The following is a 14,389-nucleotide window of genomic DNA, read 5'->3' on the forward strand; positions in this document are numbered from 1 at the left end:
GCATTATGGATTAGACTTTGTCTAGAATTGGTGGCTTAAAGTTAAAATGCCTTAATAATGGGTTTGTTTCTTACACACAAGGTGTTAATTGGTGAATTTGAGTCTTGGATTACTTGTGGATTACTGTGCTGTTTTTTTTCAGCTGTTTGAACTCTTATTCTGACGGCACCCATTCACTGCAGAGGACCCACTGGTGAGCAAGTGATTTTTCAGCAAATTTCCATTTTTTGCTGAGCTATGCCTTTGAAGTCAACATTTTCTGTATTTGCTTTGTTAAAGCCCATCCTGATCTTATTTTAAACTTATTAGGATTCATTGGTAGATGTTATTCCACAGGAACAAATAGGTTGTTTTTGTAAGGTTTAATAAAAATGTAGTAACTTGCTCTTCCTTATGAAATTACTTTTCAGTAACAGTTCAGAATTTGGATGCTGTGTGCGTTGTGTAAATGTATGCAGTGCACAAATCCCCATTGCAACATTTCATGAATCAACCAGCACCTTCAACCCATCCACTTTAATAGGCTTCTGTAATAAATCTGGTAATTCCAGGCCCCTCAGGACCTTGAGTCACTGCTAATTCTCTCACATCAAACAAGACTTCATTAAAATGTGAACTTGCTTACTCTCTAAGCTGTAAGTCTGTGCATTTGCCGGGGGAAACAGCGTTATGAGAGAGAGAAAACAAAAATAATAAGAAAAGATTAATTAAGCATTAGATTTATGTTTTATATCCAAATAATTTTTGTACAGAACAACTACACCTCGTTTCTAAATTAAATTGCTTAAACTTGTGTGAAGAAAAACTTCTTCTTCTTTTTATTTTTACAGTAACGGGAAAATAATTTATTTAATGTGTTAATGCGCTATTCAATAAATTATTATTTCAGTCTTATTTTTCTATCCCACGTTGGAAAACGTTAAATAATATGTACATATGCTAGATGCATGACCGGATGCGTGCGCTGGAATGAGAGATTGAGAAGGTCCCTCGGTCTCCGCTAGGCGGCAGTATGACGTTGAGGGACGCATCCAGGTTGACAGCGGCAGACTGCGTGAGCGAAAGAATGTCTTAGGAAAATATCATAAAAATACATAATTCCCTTGCATTTCACAGTGCAAACTCAGGACAGGTTTACTTTGGCTTATAACAGATAGAAAAGCAACATTAATAGGGAGAGAATGCGTAAGCTTGCAGAAGTTGCACTATTTCAAACAGATTGAAGAAATGAATGGAGGATTTTAACTTATAGGCACGCGCTCGAGAGCTCTTCGCATTCATTTTTAAGCGAAAAGACAAATAAATGTGTTCTTTCTAATATTATGAGAATTGTTGAGTTTCAAACAAGTAAACAGAAAATGACGCGCATCACTACCTCTCTCTCCGCCTCTCTCATCCTGCGCATCCTTACGCCTCGGGTAGCAGGCGTGAAGAGAGTGGGCGAAACAGCTGGAGTTCTGGAGTTCTGGTCTGCAGTGGTCGTCTCGTATGCTGAGAACTATTACATAACTGTCGTTGAGTAATTGTGATCATAAGGTGATCGTAATTGAAACCACGTGCCATCTGTAACAGATGACACCAGCACGAATCAGTCACTCTCATCGACACTCTCAGCAGTGTCTGCTCAACACAAGAGAACTCCTTATACACGATAGAAACATTAATAGAAACATTAAAAAAAAAACAGATTTTATAAGGTTATTGAGATATTGTAATAGTCAGGTGGATGTTTTAATAGTTTTTTCAAATGTTTAAGTAACCTGTGGTCGCTAGGGTTGCGCAAGACACATTTTAACAGATTTGCGCCCCGAGTTTTTATTGAAATTCTTTTAAAAATGTTGACCCCTGAAAATTATGGATAGACAGAAACCAAAATAAAACAAAAAACGAATGAATGAGTCAATGAATTAATCAGTGTGACAGTGAATATTCAGAGGACTAACGGCGCGCACTACTGTGTGGAACAGATGCGCATCTGAACAGTCATGGCATTTGATTAAATTTTAAACTGATACTGACCAGCTGTCTATGGTGTGTTACTGAGTCCGTATAAGACAATGTAACACTGTTATAACATCACGTCTCCTTTTTTCTTGTGTTTTTTTTTTAACCAAGGGTTTAAATTCATGCTGAGTAATCAAGGTAGCTCAGTGTGACAGCGTCATTAAGCCCATATGATTTAACCATATGCATATTCTGCGAGTGGCAGGTGATAAGTTCTCCAACTTATGAGATTTAAAGTACTGAAAGTCCCCCCCCCCCCCTCTCTTTGGGCTCATCTCCAGGTCCCGCACGCTCCAGCGCCCGGCCCGTTCACTTTTCACCCCGCCTCAGTTCGGTGGGGTGGGGTAAGGGGGGAGCCGCTTGCACCCTGGCCGAATGCCGCCTCACTGCCTCCGCTATATAAACACACATTGGAAGCTCGCTGTGCGACTTGAACTCACATTGAGAAACTGTATGTGAAGAGAGAGAGAGCTAGAGCGCAAGAGAGAGGTAGAGAGTGAAACCGCATCAGAAAACGGGCTAGCGAGACGCACTACAGTCATCTGAAGATTTTTACTGCTCATAGGCATCAAACTTCGGAGGATTATTTCTTTCATTTATTTCTGCGTCTTCCTTATGACCATTACTTATGATTTCAGTGCATTTAAAGAGATTATATCGAGCTTTCCTGTAAGATATTTTTAAAAACAATAAGTAAAACCTTTTTTTTTTTCAAAAAAGTAACTCAAAGCTAACTTTGAAACAAGTTTGGAATTTAGAACAAAATTTCTAAATGAAGTTTAAAGTTTGACAGGTTCACGCCAAATTGACAAAAAAAAAAAAAAAGAAAAAAGAAAAATCAACTTAAAAGTCACGGGAATATTTGAAAACGATTTGCAGAATTTAAAATGATATACAAACATTTAAGATCGATTTGTAATATCCAGCATTGTGTTAATTAAACACTTCAATTTATTCATTTACTCTTCATTAGAAAACTTTGCGCTGCCTTTTGGTGAGAGATTCTTCTAAGCTATTTTTGCTTTTCAGAATAATTGTAGCAGCAAATCATATATAACACAATAAGTCACTCAAATACTCCCGAGAAGGCTTAACCACTGTAGTGCTCATCACTCCATATATTTGATACAAGTCCCCGGACGTTCACAGCCATGCTCTTCGAGAGTTTTGACCTTGTCTCGGCGCTGGCGACGCTGGCTGCGTGTTTAGTGTCCATGGCACTTCTTCTGGCCGTGTCCCAGCAACTCTGGCAGCTGAGATGGACCGCAACACGGGACAAGAGCTGCAAGCTGCCTATGCCCAAGGGCTCCATGGGGTTCCCCATCATTGGAGAAACATGCCACTGGTTCTTTCAGGTAAGTGCTCCATCTCCGTGTGTCTTTCCAAATTTCCATTCGCCTTGCTGTCGGACGCACACCGCTCCGGTGCGCGCCAGGCACCGCGGATTCGTGCGCTCACAAGTGTATAGTCTCCCTGTAGGTAACTGGGTTGTTAAAGACACATCAAGAGTAGGATAACGTCCACTAATGTTTTTCGCAAGTGTGCGCTCGAACGCAATATTGCGCTTTAAAAAGTGAACTGCCTGCAGGTTAGTTGTTCCCACGTGTGCAATATCATCCGTGCCATATTTCCATGGTGTTAATAAGCTGTCTGTTTTAGATAGCCAACAGTTTTTGTTTCATACAGCCAGTTCTCAATCCACGTGGAACAACCTGTTTGCGTCTGCCAAGAAAGGCGCGCTCCGTTCCAGAAATATTGTAGTCTTTGGCTTCCGATGCGCGCTAGAAACACAGCCACTGAGCACTGCTTGTCAAAGCGCGCATAAACTACTCTTGGCGCGCGGGCTGGGCTTGATCGCTAGGGCAGGTAGTGTCGCGCTCTCATTGAGCTTCTGTGTAATTACGCGCGTCGGTTACTTTAGACGATCGCGCATGGTGCGCATAGAGTACTTTCAGGGAGTCTCTGTGACATGTTCCTTAATACATCAGGGAAGTTTGTGAACGCTCACACGGCTGGTATTAGAACATAGAAAATAAGGTAGTACATGAAACGAATAAAAATCAGCACAGCGGCCATAATGTGGTTAAAAAAATTAAAAGTAGGTTATTACACGAACCTAAGATGTAAAAAAAAAAAAAAAAAAAACATTCCATAGAGTAAAAATCGTGAATAAATGCCTTAGGAATTCTTTCCATATTAAATCCATGGTGCGCATTAGGATGTACCTGGACATTGGCTTACAGCAGCTGGAGTGGGTTGCTTTTAACTGAGATTTGCTGAGATTCAGTAAGGAGGAATGTCCCTGGTCTGAGTGGTGTACAGATCAAATTCTCTGGTCAGGAATAGATTCTCCAAAGATTCTGGAAATCCAGGAGAGAATTTCCATGCAGCTGGCAGACTCTCTACAAAAACAAACAGGCTTGTCTGCAGAGTTATATATTTAAAATCAATAGGATTTGGTCCGGTTCATTTGTGCCAAACTTGTGTCATTTCTATAGCGCAAGGCATGACTGCAAGGTGACTGAGAGCTACTGTGCAAACATGCAGTTTGAAATGTTGATCTCTCAAATGTTGATCTCTCTCCTTCTTGTGCTTCTGAAAACATGCATTGCTTTTTAACAGTCTGTGTATTCCGATACATTTAAGACAATCCCTTATATTAGTTGGTTAGCCCCTTTTGTGGTCCACATCTCTGTCTGTAAGCCTCAGCAGAGCAGCAGTTGAATCCAAAAGTGGGTCGAATCTATGATTGACAAAAATTTTGGACTCAGAGGAGTGTAATTTTTTTTATTTATTTTTTGCTCTCTTGCGGTGTCTGTTGTCTTGAATTATGAAATGATTTTATATTTTGTCTGTGTATGAATTTTCAACAGACCACAAAAAATATCTGGTCAGAACTTTTTTTTTGTCCTCTTCTCAACGGTGCTCCAAATTTTGCTGAAATAACCATATGGAGCATAAAATTAACAGTGACTATGCCAGGGCCATTACTTTTTAATTGTGTGCTGATCATTTATGGTCAGTTCAGACTTAACATTAATAATGATCCTTATATAAGCACAAATTCCTTTGCAGTTCACCCAGTGGGCAACTCTCCCTTACCTCTTCCCCACGTCTCCACCTTGACCTAAATCACTCCAGTCTGGGTGGCAATAAAGTTGCCCACCAGGGGGTCAAAAACACACCCACACCCTGGGACAAAGACTAAATGGCTTGGGGCTCTGATCAGAATTCCAGAGAGCATGGCCTGTAGAGACCTGGGGGATTTAGGAACAGTCTTCCTGCAACCCCTCTCTCTTGCTTTCTGGCTTTCTCCTGGAGCTTGTCGGGATTAGTGAGCATGAAACGGACAATGACTGGCACCAGTGCGGTGTGGGCCCCCTTTTTCACCTCTGGAACGCACCACCAACCCCTCAAACAGCCTCTTGTCTTTAGGAACAGGGGACGGGGGGTGAAAGCGAAGGGGGCTTGGCAGCAGTAGTGGGAGGAGGAGAAAGGTAGGGGGATAGAAAAGAGAAGAAAAGGGGGTCCCCGGGGTGAGCGCTCACACTGCACTGAACAACCATAATCTCTCTCCACAAAGTGTTTCCAGGTCAAAGGGGAGCCTATTCTCTCAGCTCGTCCACATTAAGGTTCTTTCCGCTTGTCTCGTGGGCTTTGGTGTTTGCTCAGTATTAATCGAAACCATTTCTCTCTGATGGCGATTGCTGATTCTATTATTGCTGATACTGTGTTGTCCGAAATTCCCATATCTCCTTTCATTTATGCAGAGCCATGTGCCTCCAAGAACACCCTCTTTGGCGGGTACACCCAAGGGTGACTGATGGCCAAATAATGGGACCTCAAGTCCCACTGCCTCTTCTTGCTTTCCCCCTCTCTCTTTGCAGAAATTCTGTCTATACCCCAATGGAGACGGGCCAACGCACACATCCTGAGAGATTCCAACGGGCTATTTCAGTAAATGGACATATTATCTTTATTTACGCTGAGACTGTGGGTCAGCATACGGAGAGCTCCTCCCGTGCCATTACCTGCCACTCTGAACCAATAAACACAGCAGCCCCCAGACTAAGCCATGCAGACACATACTGTACACACACATGGATATATACAGAAGGACCTGAGGACAAGGGTCAGAATAATGAGTGATACAAATAAAGAGCACGGAGCAGAACGATGTGCCAAGGAAAACTTGCTGTACACTTTTCAATCCCCGCCACTCCATCCATTTTTCTTTTCTTCTCGCCTTTCTTCATGGCACTCGTATACTGAAGAAACACATTGAAGTGATTGAAATTGCATATGAAATTGCACCCCCCCAGTCCCTCACGTAGCACCCCTGTGTTCAGGTCAACTGTAGCTGATCTGAATAAATATAATTAAAGGGTTTTTTTGTGATCTTAATAAAGGGGTCATTTGTATAACATTTCCACTGGCACACAAAGGCTACATTTATGTAGTGGGAGGCTCGCCTGGTGTCCAATTTACACAGAAATTTGTATTTTTAGTCCTGTGCACTCTGTGTGGAAATGGGCCAGTGGAAAAAAAAAGTGGTCCTCTTTTTTGCGCCCCCTTGTAAAATATCTGATAAATTCTTTTTTAAAATAAAAGAAACTATTGAATGTGGCGAGTTAACCCTTTCACCTCCAGAGGCAGAGAACAGGCATGTTTTGTGTGAGGTCGGAGAGCATAAAACTGAACACACACGGAATGTAAATACATCTGACCTGTTCAGCTGTTTTAAAATACAAGAATCTATTATTCATTTTGCCTATTTATCGTCATATCTATTTTCTTCTGATTCTAAGGCTTTAAATACGTCAAGGAGAAAAAGTGACAAAAACTATGCAGCTGCACGAGCTTCTGACACAGACGTTCTTCTCCCGAGAGCCCTGTGCAGTTTATTGTCTTCAAGCAACGTCTGACATGTGTTTTTGCGGTCCAAATGAATGTGGAAAGCTTTTTCGTCTTATCGCTGAAGATCATCTAACCTCAACCTCTAACGGAGTTCTTGAACCCAGTCTGCCTTCGCTCAAAATAAACAGGCTCTTATTTGAGTGACAGCCGATTTCACTTGGTTTTTAAGAAAACGCGCTTGGAGCAACAAAGTCACCATGACCATACATGCATGCAAAAGTGAACGGACGCACCGGCCGCATACATGTGTGTTTGTTTGACAGTGCGAGTAAGCTGCAGATTATTACCTCATAGCTTTTCCAGTGTGTGGAGCTTTTGTGCGTCAGTGACCCTTTTGGGTTTTTTGTTTTATTTGGTTCTCTGCACGTCTGAGCTTCTGTGGCCTTGTGAAATAAGGAAGGACATTTCTCACCTTCTAGCCAAATAACATCTGCGTGGCCAAGCCCAGCGCGTTTGTCTCCCCATTTTGCCTCACAACCTGTTCTGCTATTTCCAGCACGCCGAGTCACACTTTTCTACGAAGCAGACTGATCATTAAACCATCCTAATCACATTTTTATTATGCTCACCTCACTGTCAGTCACTTCCAAGCAGGAAAACCATCTTCCAGCACACATTTTGCACTTTTTTCCCCTTTGTACTACACAAATGGATCCTCTCTGGCTGCCCTTCTGTGTACACTTGTTTCAGAGGGATGGCCCCTACATGTGTAAATACACACATGTAGATGTGAGAAATGTATATGTGTTTTTGGTGATGTAGTGTGTGACCATACATTGCATACTTTCAGTACTCATGGAGGGGTGGAAAAAAGGCCCCGGCCTTGTAAGGATGACAGCATGTGGTATTTAAAATGGATGTCCTTGTTCCCATAATTATCAAACACACACCAAGTTCACGCAGGTTACACTTGACGTCAAAATAGAAACATCTGAAGGGGAAATATGACAGATCAAAGACCATAAACAAACATAATATAATACAAATTACAAGTTCACTTTTGTGTAAATGTGTTTATACATTGAAATCAACAGAGAGAAAGTTAGAGAGTGTCCTTATGTCGGGCATGTGTGAAAGACGGCCTTGTTCTGGGTCTGTCAGGTTGAAAACAGCTCCTTTCTCTCTCATACTGACTGGTCCCACTGCTGGGAGGTGAGCATGCACACACAAAATCATCCATCATCACACACACACTCAGTTCTCACCATGTGGTGAAAGATACTACATTTATTTTCCCCCGCTTCCCCTGCATTGCTTTTGGATGTGTGTGTGTGTGCATGTGGTTGTTCATGTCAGCATTACCTCTTGCCCTCACACTCACCTGATATGTGAAATCCTCAGTGTCTTTAAGGATAGACTGGCTGTGAGTTGGCCAGTGAACATTTCTCTCACCCCACACACTGTCCATGCAGTGGCTGTGCCCCCTGTCTAACACCTGGCGAGGTCCTGGGACGTCATGTGTCTGTTTGGCCATGGACAGTGTTCCTCTGGGGGAATCTTCGGTCATACTGTTTTAGAACAATGTCTAAAAGTGTTTCTTACTGATTAACCTTGTTTTCTGAAGTAGAAACTGGTCGGTTATGATTCTAGAATCAGGAATTCTGATTCCAGCTTCCCACAAAGAACCATAAATGTTTGAATATGACATAATCCCCCCAAAACTATAAAACCCAAAACAGGCTTTTGCTGGAAAAAGTTGTGAAAACTGAGAAAGAAAAGTGTGAAAGTGTGAAATATGGTTTAAATTGTCCACCACTGCAGATTTTACAGCCATACTTTCTCCCACATGTTCAGCTAGTTCTGGTTAAACTTTGGCTGTTGTGAAAGTGAGACGTAATCCCCTTTTGTCTGACCTTGTCTACCCTCGGTGTGCATATATCTCGTTAGTTTGATCTTATAATCTCACAATTTAATTAAGGCCGATAATTTGTTATAGGATTTTAGGGGCCAAGGTGCCATGCGGGTCATAAGACATTTGCTAAGTCTTCAGAAATCTCAGCCAGTCATGAGCTAAGATTGGCATTTATTGTCTCTGATATCATTGAGGTGTTGGATATGTCAGTCAGCCAAGGACAAAGGTCAGAAGAGAGAAGGGAAAAGGTCAGAGGAAGCATGAGTAAGATCAAAAAAACTAAAAACAACAAAAAAACAAAAAAACAAAGTGAAGTTAAGATTTCACTGACAGACAGTTTTATGTCAAAAATTAAAATGCGATGCACTTCAGATTATGCCCATACGTTTACGCTCTTTAATGTTGGCCGACGTACTGTATGTTATAAAATTTCAACGGCAAGACATCATTCATTAACTAATCCGTTCACTTGTTTATATATAGAGGTGAGATACCCAGCTTTTGGCCACAAGTACAAAAAAGAGGTGGAACGCTTATTTGCCCATCTCCAAAGAGACTGGTTGCTGGACTAAGGGCAGACAGGAAGGGCGCTGGGAAGTACTTGCCATCATAGTTAAAGCAACAATATGCTCAGGATCTGTCCCTCATATTTGAGACCAGGAGATGGTGTGAAAGTGAATGTGACAAGAGCTACTTTGTCCATACACATATTTTGAAGAGACTATAAAATGTTCCAGAAGTATGCAGTTTGAATTCTGCCACCTTTGCTTGTGGGTTCTCAATTCTGAACATAAGTGATATTAAGCCAGTTACCTAAGCCATAAATGCCATAAAAGCACTCCAAAAAGAAATCTGTCAAGGGTAAAACAATCTATAATATAATAAAATACTTTAAATTCATGATTTATGTTACTTGCAAAAACAATTTTGCTTGACATTAACACACAGAACCAAGCATATAGCATGCTGAGCTGAAGCATGCATGCTGAAGTGTATTCAGACTAGTTTCTCTCAGCCAAACAGGAAAAAAAAACCTTGCATGCTGCTAAATTTATCCTTGCAAATAAGAGTGTGAGTGTTGGAGTGTGCTCGATGAAACTGGTCACAAATTTTGGTAAGGGAGGGGGGAGGGTGGCAAGGGGAGCAAACAGCTCTAATACCACTTCCTGCCATGGGGTCAGTATGTGTATGTGAGGCTGAGAGGTTACAGGCTGTCTTTATGTGCTCAGCAGAGGTCTCAAGGGCCAGAGGCAATTACTATGTGTTATACAGGGCAACTCACTCCAGAGCTAAGAGTCTTTTTTCATGTTCATAATGTTACTCAACTAGACTTGGATGTGCATGATGACTAAAAATTAGTTTTACTTTAGTATTGTGCAAAAATAATGCATTTATTTACAATGTATTTCTTTATGCTCAAAATACATACAGTTTTAACACAGTCAGGCAGAATCAGGTTCATGTCTCCTGGCCTGAGAAAGCCTGAAATGTGTTTCTGTAACCCTTAAACGTCCCTTTTAGATGTTTGGGGTAATCATTCTGCTTGTTCTTAAATTGTAGAGGTTAAGGGGTCAAAGGTGAAAATTTGCAGGATGTACTGGATTCCTTGCTGATTAGCACTTTCAGCCAATCTTTCACACAACACACCGACTTCTTAGAGCTAATTGCTGTGCTCATACTCATTAGATCACTTCTCTCAGCATGATCCTGAAGGCTAAGCCTGAGCCCCTTCTAGCTAAAGCTAACCCAATTGCATAAAGAATGCTGTGAACACAATTTCTACTGAGGGGGACACACCTGCAGAGGCCCCCCAACACACAATTTTATGGGTTATTGCTAGGCTAAAGGCTAATAATGTCACTGAAACTACAAAGGTAATAATTCTGTTTAATTTAAGGTTTGAAACCAACAAAAATGTTGTTGTTGGCAAAAATTTTTCATAAAAAAAGCACAGTGGACCATGTTTCAGGCAAGTTGGTGACTTATTAAAATCATAATATTAACAATACTGTACAGTATTATTTTAAAATAAAATATTGCACTGATAAAGGCCTTGAGCTGAAACCTTTGTGTTTTGTCATGCTGGTGATTAATGTAAAATAAAATATTAAGTGACAAAAGAGCGCGGTGCAATGGCTTTGTGAAAATAAAATATCCTAAAATAAATTAAAAGGTAATTTATACTTTATAATATATGTAATTTTAAAAATATATAATTTTAAGATTAATAATATAATATATATATTTTTTCTCACAGTCAATCAATAAATTTTTATTTACTGTAGCAGTTTGCCATTTTTTACAGTGTAACGTCAAATGCATATACTTATTTGATTTATTAATCTATTCCACTGTTTAATCTGCAACTAATGTATTTTCTTCTTCTTGCATCCACTTCTCTTTTTCAGGGTGCAGGTTTCCATGCATCAAGGAGGCAGAAGTATGGGAACGTATTCAAGACACACCTGCTGGGACGGCCGCTCATCCGGGTCACAGGGGCAGAGAATGTGCGAAAGGTTCTGATGGGAGAGCACAGTCTGGTCACTGTGGACTGGCCCCAAAGCACCAGCACTCTACTGGGTCCCAACAGTCTGGCCAACTCTATAGGAGACATCCACCGCAAAAGGAGAAAGGTAAGGTCCATATACGGTTGTTTTAACACTCAAATGTAGTCTTGTTATGTGTGGGAACCATCCTTATCTCCTAATGGATGGTTTTTGTGTGCACCATTTCCCTGCCTTGCCAATGAAAAAATTTTTTGAATTTGTGAAAGGACAAAATAGAGTAAGAACGAGAGATGCAGTGAAAGAAGCAAGATAGTAGGTCAAATGGAAAAGGCTGTGCAGGTCCAGATTTGGAGACAGATACCCACAATGCCTTGCTCCCCTGCTCACTATTGTTCCACATAACAGTCTGCTCACAATGGAGGATTATGCTCATAACTAGATTCTCCAAAAAAATCCAACCCATTGTTCGGGGACAAAATAGCTTTTCTCTGGTTCTTCAGTCCCTTGGAGGCTTGAGTTTCACCCCACACACCTGTTCCATTGAGGGGTCAGCGGGGTGTAATCAGTCTGGTTAATCCTCCAGGTCCAGGGCCTCACGCAAACCCCCTAATGACTGCTAATTAGTCAGCCAGCCTCAGACGGACAAAGACCGCCTTATGGACCCCCTTCAGCCAGGTTTCAATGTCCTGCTCTGCGCACAAATTTCATAAATATATTTTCATTTGTTCTTCAACCTCTCTGGAGGCATACATACTGGAAATGTATGTTCGTCAACAGGACCTGTTAGAGCCTCTAAGCTCTCTGGGACGTCCTGTTCAAGGCATGACATTTGGGAAAGAAAAGAATTCCCTGTAAATGTCTCTTCGAAGACAATTACTACATATATATATGTACTGGAGAGACGCTGAATGCAAGCATTAGATCCAAATGGCGATGTGAGCTTGGGATGTAGCTATATAAATTATGCAATTTTTATCTTTATCTGTGTGCTGGTCACTAACAGGATGCACAACAGCTCACAGAGTAATATTAAAAGCAACTACATCACACTTGTTCATGTAGCTATAGAGCAGAAGGCCTATCAAACTGTGCATTTGGTGAGGTGTTGAATTTATTAGGTTGGCCAGTAGAGGGCACAGGATCTTAATTCTGCACTCACCTGCCTACACAAAGTGTTCTGGCTGTGAATGAGGGATTTTGTTTTAGTCAGCGGGGGAGAGAGAGAAGAGAGAGAGAGCGATTGGAAAAGTAGAGAGAAGTGTAAAGAAAGTGAATGGTTTGGGGGAGAGAATAAAGAGGTCTTTACATTCTGGTCAAACCAGCAGCTTTGAGCAGTTTCATATAATTTAAAACATATGGAAATTATTAGGGTGGGGGAGTTTTAAAAGGCTGTGTGTATGTGTGTGGAAAGTGCAGTAAAAGAAGTCACGTTTTGTAATGAAGACAGGCGGCTGTTTTTTTTTTTCCAGTAGTATTCAAATCCTGTATAATGGGGACTGGCATTAGTGGTGCTTGACTGACATCTGTCTAGTACGCAAAGACTCGCAAAAGGAAATAGTATCCTTCAAAAAAATCCCAAACTAATAAGCAGCATAAATATGGTGTTGCATTGCATATATTAAATTATGGATAGTAGCTAAGGGATGTGCCATAAAAGGATCCGATGTTAGTTATGTTGTTGAATGGACAGATATCTACTGTTTTTTTTTATACATGGAGAAGGACACTGAAAACCAAGTGTAAATAGGTGTGAAATAAGGTTTTAGTTTAGTTAGTTTAGAGTTAGAGATGAAGTGTGTCTGAGAAGAACAGCACGGAAAGGAGACACAAAGAAATAGGTCTTGGAGAGAGAAAGTCAGACAGAGAGACAGGAGGAGGACACATAAGTCTCCGCCCCCCTTTCCCTTTACTACTGTGGAAAAAAGTGGGGTGGACACGAGGTATTTGGAATGAGATGGCATATAAAAAGTGCTATTGTTAGTCGTGGGCACTGGAACATGGATGCTATTTCACTAAACAAACCAGCACAACTGAGGTACATTAGAAATGCGCTGCTGCGGCCAGGAAAATCTTACCTTTGCCTTTCACCCTCACTGCTGATGTAGAGGGAACTCTCTCAGATATTCTGAGAGTGAGGTGGAGTTCGGTGAGTGGCAGTTAAAAGTATGGGAACATCAAATAAGTAAGGACTTCAGAATTAATGAGAATGTTCTATGCTTTAACATGCACTTCATGCAACCATGCTTTAGACAAATAAGCTTGGCCTTTAGGTGCTGAGTATGGCTTCAGGATAATATTTTAATGAAAATTTCTTGCCTGTAGTAGAGCACAGACGTGCCAGATTGTGATGGATGATGTGATTCATGGGCCAGCAGCATTGTGGGAAGTGTAGTTCAGCAGTGCAGGTCCATAAGCAAAAAAAAAGTAAAAAACAAATATTTTTGCAACAGTGCAACTCTGTTTTCATGCAATATACATGTAGATACAAACTCTTAAATAATATTGCTGTCAGTCAGTTTCAAACATCTGGACAGGTTCATAAACCTGCATGTTTTTGGAAGCAGATCCCTCCCACTGTTTGCTTGGGGCTGATCAGATCATGTCCTGGGCTCTTTGGTAAAAAACAAGATGAAGTTGTGGGACTTAAGAAATCCTTATTAAAATCTTCATCTGATTGCAAAACTATTTATCATGTCATATTTGTTCTCTATTGATGCAAGCACAGCAGACTGATTGCATTTTCAATTGTGTTTCTCAGATCTTTGCTAAAGTCTTCAGTCAATGAGGCTCTGGAGACCTACCTGCCCAAGATCCAGCAGGTCATTCAGGAGACCCTGCGGGTGTGGAGCTCCAATCCTGACCCCATCAACGTTTATCAGGAATCCCAGCGACTCTCCTTCCACATGGCAGTGCGTGTACTCCTGGGTTTCCGCGTCTCTGAAGAGGAGATGCACTGTCTTTTCAGCACTTTCCAGGATTTTGTGGAGAATGTTTTTAGCCTTCCCATCGACCTGCCGTTTAGTGGTTATAGGAAGGTAAAATGTCAATATGTGTTGTCTAAATCTCTTCAAAATAGAGAAAGGGATTGGATCGTCTCTGCACATAATGT

The 14,389-nt window shown here is 41.1% G+C and overlaps 1 pseudogene; it reads left to right on the forward strand.

Annotated features, from left to right (window-relative positions):
* The first annotated feature begins 2,424 nt into the window (after positions 1 to 2,424).
* The window catches only part of LOC122145775, a 39,260-nt pseudogene continuing 27,295 nt past the window's right edge, over positions 2,425 to 14,389 (forward strand).

The sequence above is a fragment of the Cyprinus carpio genome, chromosome A7, assembly GCF_018340385.1.
Source record: "Cyprinus carpio isolate SPL01 chromosome A7, ASM1834038v1, whole genome shotgun sequence".
NCBI lineage: Eukaryota > Metazoa > Chordata > Actinopteri > Cypriniformes > Cyprinidae > Cyprinus > Cyprinus carpio.